This window comes from Pinus tabuliformis, chromosome 4_2 (assembly GCF_031772625.1).
Source record: "Pinus tabuliformis cultivar Carrire ecotype Pingquan chromosome 4_2, CPIR1, whole genome shotgun sequence".
In the NCBI taxonomy this organism is placed as follows: domain Eukaryota; kingdom Viridiplantae; phylum Streptophyta; class Pinopsida; order Pinales; family Pinaceae; genus Pinus; species Pinus tabuliformis.
In genome coordinates, this window is record NC_142304.1 from 344,115,589 (window position 1) to 344,122,410 (window position 6,822).

A 6,822-nucleotide genomic window follows, 5' to 3' on the forward strand; every position below is an offset into this window, starting at 1 on the left:
CTCACTACATCAGGCGTCATGGGTAAACATGAGCGTGGCAGTGGACTGTCTCACCACGGTGTTTGACTGGTGTACTCCTCTACTTGCCAACATGAAGGAACAGCTTGCTTCTATCAAGAGGGGACAGACCAAGAACTTTGGGTACGGAACCATTTTGTGCACTTTCTTCTTCAAGAAGGTTCCCGCACTCCGCCCTAGGGTAGCAGTTCCCATCAGTAGTCCACGTGATCCACGCATGGGCCGGTGGGCTGACTTGATGAAACGTCTGGGGGGTGGGGAAGTCCCTAGGAATGCATTCGACGATGACTTTTTTGCTTGGTGGGAGCAACAAATCATCGCCATAGATGACTACCCCTATGCTGGACTGGATTTCCGAGGAGATCCTGATCTAGTGTTACCACCGAACGCAGCATGGGGCGAGATAGGTAAGATTTTTTATTTTTATGATTTTTTTTGGATTTTTCAAATATAATGACGAATTTTGAAAAATATTTTTTGATGAGATTAAAATGACTAATATGATGATCGTGTTCCAGACATTGGGCCAGTACGACCAGATGGATTCCCACGGCATGGACGGCGTAGTCGAGGAGCCGAAGAGGCGGCTGCGGATATGGAACGGACCTTAAACAACGTCCAGCGGCACTTGGCGAGACTGAGTCATCGAGTACCGATGGCCGAGATAGAGGACCTTCCTCCAGATATGCAGCGTCATGTGGTTGGCATGCCACGTGACTGGGTTCGCGTCTTTCGGCGCGTGGCCAATGCTATAGTGACATACTTAGACGCTCATCCTGAGCCGAGGCATTAGATATGCCTGACACGATTATGGGCATTTGAGTCCCAATTTTTGTATATTTTTGGACACACATATGTACACTCGAGACGCTATATATATATATATATATATATATATATATATATATATATATATATATATACAGTTTGACTTTTTGATGTATGATTTTATGATGATGAATGATTGATATGCCAGTCTAATGCTTGATTAGCGATAGAATCAGCTAACCAATTTTGAGATCTTGGTATGTGCAAATAGTTAATGTAAATAAATGATCTTTGCAACAACCTCACCCTTAAATATTGGCGATATAATGATGGATCCCTAACCCGATAAATGTTATTCAAATGAGACACTATCAATTGAGAATCAAGATATACTACCAACGAGTCGATCCCATAAGAGATTGCCTCAGATAATAAATTGATAACAGTTGTATACTCGGCCATATTGTTTGAAGCGGGACCGATACACACGCCTCTCGATACCATCAATTGACCAGTTGGATAATAAAGTACCCAAGCTGCGGAAGCAAGATTCCGAGTGTGCCGACTAGCACCATCGGCGAACCCATAATAGACCAAATCATCCATCAGCACCTGCCACAGCAGACCAAAAAAGCACTGATATCAGAAAACGCTCGACGATCTATGTATAAAATATATACATAAAATACAAAGAAGTCATTGCCCAGCCTGAACTACGCAAAGTACTTCTTTAGGTAGAGCCCATTTCTGGGCTCCGCCAGCTTGTTCCCTTCAAAGTCGATTAACTCATACGACCCTTTTTCTAATACTCATTTGATAATGAAAGGACCGTACCACATAGGCTTGAATTTTCCTGCCCCCAAGGCGTCCTTATCTTGGTCATAGACCAAGACAAGGTCACCTTCAGAAAAAACTCGAGGACGGACAGACTTATCATACTGCGTTTTCACCCTTTTCTTATGGGCCTCGTTCATCGTGGCGGTGTCTCGACGCTGCTCATCGAGTTGTTCCAAGTGAACTAAGCGCTCTTCGAGACTCGAAGTCTCTGGAAGGAGTTCCACAGCCAACTTAAGGGATGGAATTTCACATTCGACCGGGAAGATGGATTCCATCCCAAAAACCAACTGGAAAGGTGTAAAACCAGTAGCCGTTTTGATGGAGGTTCGGTATGCCCATAGAGCCGGATGCAACATAATGTGCCAATTGGACCGATTTTTATCAATTGTCCGTTGGAGTATCGTCATTAGAGTTTTATTAACTGCCTCGACTTGCCCATTGGCCTGAGGATAATAAGGAGACGAATGCTCCTGACGGAAGCCTAATTTACGAGCCAATTCGGACATTAGTTGATTTTGGAAATGACTGCCATGGTCAGTGACAATCTCCCTTGGGATACCAAATCTTGAGATAACCTGATTGAAAAGAAACAAGGCTGCCGTGTCACTATCGTTCTTATAAGTAGGCATGGCTTCAGCCCACTTCGTGAAGTAGTCTACAGCCACGATAATGTACTTGTGATTCGTCGCTGAAGGCGGATTACAAGTCGTAAAGTCAATGCCCCACTTAGTAAAGGGACCAACAGTGACAACGGGAAAAAGAGGAGCTGGATGAGCACGCATCTTGCGCGTAAAGATTTGACATGGGTGGCAGCGTTTTACCGCTTCCACACAGTCCTTAAAAAGAGAAGGCCAAAAATAGCCGGCATGTAAGATGCGCTGGGCTGTAGCAAGCCCTGATAGATGACTGCCACAAGCTCCACTGTGGCAATCATTGAGCACGGACTCTGCTTCCTTTAAGGTTAAACAACGTCGGAGGATTGAATCAACCCCTCGACGATATAATGTGTCACCAACAATAACATAGTTTTTTGCCAGGTGACGTAATTTGCGACGTTCATCCTTGGAGAAAGTAGAGGGGCACTTCGAAGTCTGGAGATAAACAATGATATCTCCATACCAAGGGTCTTGTGAAGAGATGAGGAATATATGTTCGTCGGGTAAACTTTCCTCATAAACAATATCATCTCCACAAGGTAGCTCCGAGATAAGTTCCGCAAAAACCATGGATTTCTTAGATTTGGCAGACAAGAACTCGAGATCGAATTCTTGTAAAATGACTATCCATCTATTATATTTTCCCCCAATCACTCGCCTACTGAGGACAAATTGAAATGGATTGACTGCCGCTAAGACAAAAGTTTTACGTAGCAGAATATAATGACGGAGCCGTTGGACAGCATGGACAGCTGCCAAGGCCAACTTCTCGACCGGAGAATAGCGAAGCTCAGGGCCTATTAAGCCTCAGCTCAAATAATAAATGACGTGCTCGGTGAGAGCATCGTCCTCCTGAACTAGAACCATACCAATGGTTGATTCTGTTGCTGCAAGATATAAAAGGAAGTCTCTACCATAATCCGGTGGACTCAAAAGCGGGGCAGAGACTAATGCTTTTTTCAAAGCATCAAACGACCGCTGCGCAAAGTCGTCCCATACAAATGGAACTCCTTTGCGAAGTAAACGCATGAACCCTTTAGTGATCTCGGCGTAATTTGCTATAAACCGTCTCAAGAAGTTAGCCTTCCCTTGAAGACTTTGAAGTTGCCGAAGTGAAGACGGGGGAGGCAACTGAATTATTGCCTCAACCTTGAAGGGATCAACCCGAGTCCCTTCATTGGACACAATAAACCCTAACAGCCGACCGGATGTAACCGCGAAAACGCATTTATTGGGATTCAACCGGATTTTATAGAAACGACATCGCTCAAAGACTAATCGAAGATGACTAGGATGATTAGTTCTCTTTCGAGAACGAGCAGCGAGATCATCTAAGTATGCTTCGATGACATGTTTGATGTCGTGGAAAGCGTATGACATGGCCCGCTGAAACATAGCTCCAGCGTTTTTAAGACCAAAAGGCATCTTTTGATATGCAAAGGTACCCCAGGGACATATAAAGGCAGTCTTATGCTGATCCTCAGGACGGATAGAGATTTGATTATAACCTAAGAAACCATCCATGAAGGAGAAAATTTCATTACCCGCACACTCGTCAATAATTTGATCAATAAATGGCGTGGGGTAATTGTCTTTTGGACAAGCCTTATTTAAGTCCCTAAAATCAATGCATACCCAGATTTTTCCTTGCTTTTTATCTATAGGGACTGGATTAGAAACCCAATCCGTAAGAGGAACAGGGTATATAAAACCCGCCCTTAGCAGCTTCTCAACCTCAGCTTTGATAGCCGCTGCTTTCCTAGGGTTAACCGGCCGAAGCCTTTGAGGAATCGGTTTTGCGTTTTCGTACGTCTTGATCTCATGTTGGACTATAGAAGGATCAATGTCGGGCATTTCCTCATAAGACCAAGCAAACACATCACGATATTCCTTGAATAGGTCGGTGTAAATTTGAATTTCTTCAGGGGAACACTCGATTCCGATGAAGATATTCTCAATGATGTTAGGGTCCCTAGAGATGTTGATAGGTATTGTTTTTGAAATTACCGACATATTACCTTCGTCATGAATGTGTGCTGGAGCCAAAGGGTTCGACACCGTATCAACATCACTAGCACAGAGCTCGGAAAACCTAGATTCCACTTCCTGCAATGGAGGAAGAAAATATGAACGATGGTGTAAGTCTTCCCAAGGTCGATCTATACCCATCATTACTTCGAGGATTGCCTCTTCAAAAGGTAGAACCGAATCTAAGCAGTCCAAGGCAGAGGTAGAATCAAATCTCCAAGCCGGGGCCACCTGACCATCTAACTCCTCTTCGGAAAAAGGAGTAGAATGGTTATCTGCAGAGTCTACGATGGACTGATATCTAAGCTCAGCTGCAGATATAGGAAACGCCATTCCATTAACTTGTCCTTCAACTAATGTGGTCGTAGGTGAAGGCAAGGTCCAAGGGTCAGAAAAATAATGAGTTCGGAAGAACTCTTCTCGAGGAGACTCCTTGGATGATGAAATAGCATTGATTCTTGCAAAAGGAGAGGGAAGATCAAACGTACCCATCAATGAGGAATACATCTCTACTCCTAAATTCTCAGTCGGCGGGCGAGGGTTATCCACCAAAGGAACAGTAGAGTCGGAGCTTGCTTGAGGATCGATTGGGGAATAGTCCAATTGATCAACCTTAACGATTTTCCCCTCATGAGGAAAGCAAATGACATGAAACAGAGTCGACACGACGGCTTCCATCTCGTACACCCAGTTCCTTCCCAATAGGAGATTATAGTCTAGGTTAGCATCTACGACTTCAACTTCGATATTAACGACCTTCCCTCTAACACATATAGGAAAGGCCGGGATAATCCCATGCGGCTTGTGAGAATGGCCATCAAATGCAGTTAAGACGGTTGGTGAAGGAACAGCCGAAGGTGAACCAATAGCCTTCCAACATGACATGGACATGACACATGTGGAAGCTCCTTCATCTATAATAGTGCGAAAAATATTGATTTTCCGGTATGTAGACTTTATCTGAAAAGCCATATGATGAGGGAGTCTCTTTTTGACATTTGACATGTCAAAAGAGAGCACTAAAGAATTAGCTGGATCGACTGCTCCAATTGCGGAGAGTAAAGCACTTCTCTGAGACGGACATGACTGGAGAACCTCCAAAGCGGACATAGCACACGGGCTTTGAGCTAAATCCTCCACAATGGAGTAATTTTGGGCGGCCCTGGCATTTGGGTTAATCGTCGCGCGTTTGGCGGAACCTTTCAGTATCCTAGGTATAGTCTCAACAGGGGGCCGCTCAATATGAAGGTCATTACTTCCGGGAACAGTTTTATCCTTAGATGTTTCAGCTTCACCGTAATCACCTGACCGAGTAGTCACATGGACATTTGAACCCATCATAAAAACATTTGATGCTTTTTCCCCTTCCTGGTTGCCCCCAGAGGAGGTCCCAGGATTCGAATTCACGCCAGCAAGAAGTTGCTGCCCTTGGGGAAATGGGTTAGTTAACACAGCTTGCGAACTAGAAGTCCCTTGCTGTCCTAACAAGCGCTGAGCGTCTTCAATTCTAGGGCAGAGATGAGTTAGATGGTCCCCACTGCATAACTTGCAAGGGAACTTAACTTTCTTTCTCGACTCACCTTTACCACCACCGGCGTTGTTGCCGGATTTATTTGCATCGGGCTTCCCATCCGAGTTCTTTTTCTTACCACGTCCTTTCTTTTTCCCATTGGAATTTTGATTTCTTTTGGGATTATCGGATTGGACGGCGTTAATTGAAGAAGTTTGGGAAGTGGGAGGATTAGACAATGTGACTTGGTTGTTAGAAGCAGTTTGCAAAGACAACTGCTGCAATTGATTCAACAAGTTCACTGTAGATGTGTCTACTGACCCAACGATACCATCCGCGTGCGGACCTGGCTTCGGCTTAGCTAAATCAACCTTAGATCCAGGAGCATCTGGCAAGTCCAGGTTACGCTACGCGCTTACCATTCATGACTACTACTGGAAGCATGGCTTCTACGAGTGCTACGACAATGCAAACCCCAACATCTGTGCAAGGGGGAGGAACCATTTCCATCCCCTCCACTTCCTTATTTGGATCTTTTGCGAGCACATATTTACTTGGGTCTACCTCCATTCCGTCTACGAGTGGAAATACCCAAAGCAATGCTTTTGGTACAGGATTTTTCCCATTTGGCACCCAATCACAGGGTAGTCCATCGGTCCCGTTTAGTGCCGCTACGTCTATGGCGAGCGGATCGGCTTCGTTCCAGGGTTTTCCTTTTGGAAGTGGTCATATACCACATTCCAACCCGACGATAGGATCCATGCCTTTTTCTTCAGTAGGACAAAGCAACAATCCTTTCCAAGGTTGGAATAACCCTAGGGTTAGTAACGCGAGAACTTGGAATCCGTTCATCGGCCAACAAGGGAATAGGCCGTACACCACGGTTAGTTCATTTCAAAGTATTCCTCCCCTTGCTTCGGCTTGGAATCCATATCAGGGGTTATCAACTCCTTACCATTCTTTAGGAGGAAACTTTGCAGGTTATGGAGGTTATACAGCAGGAGT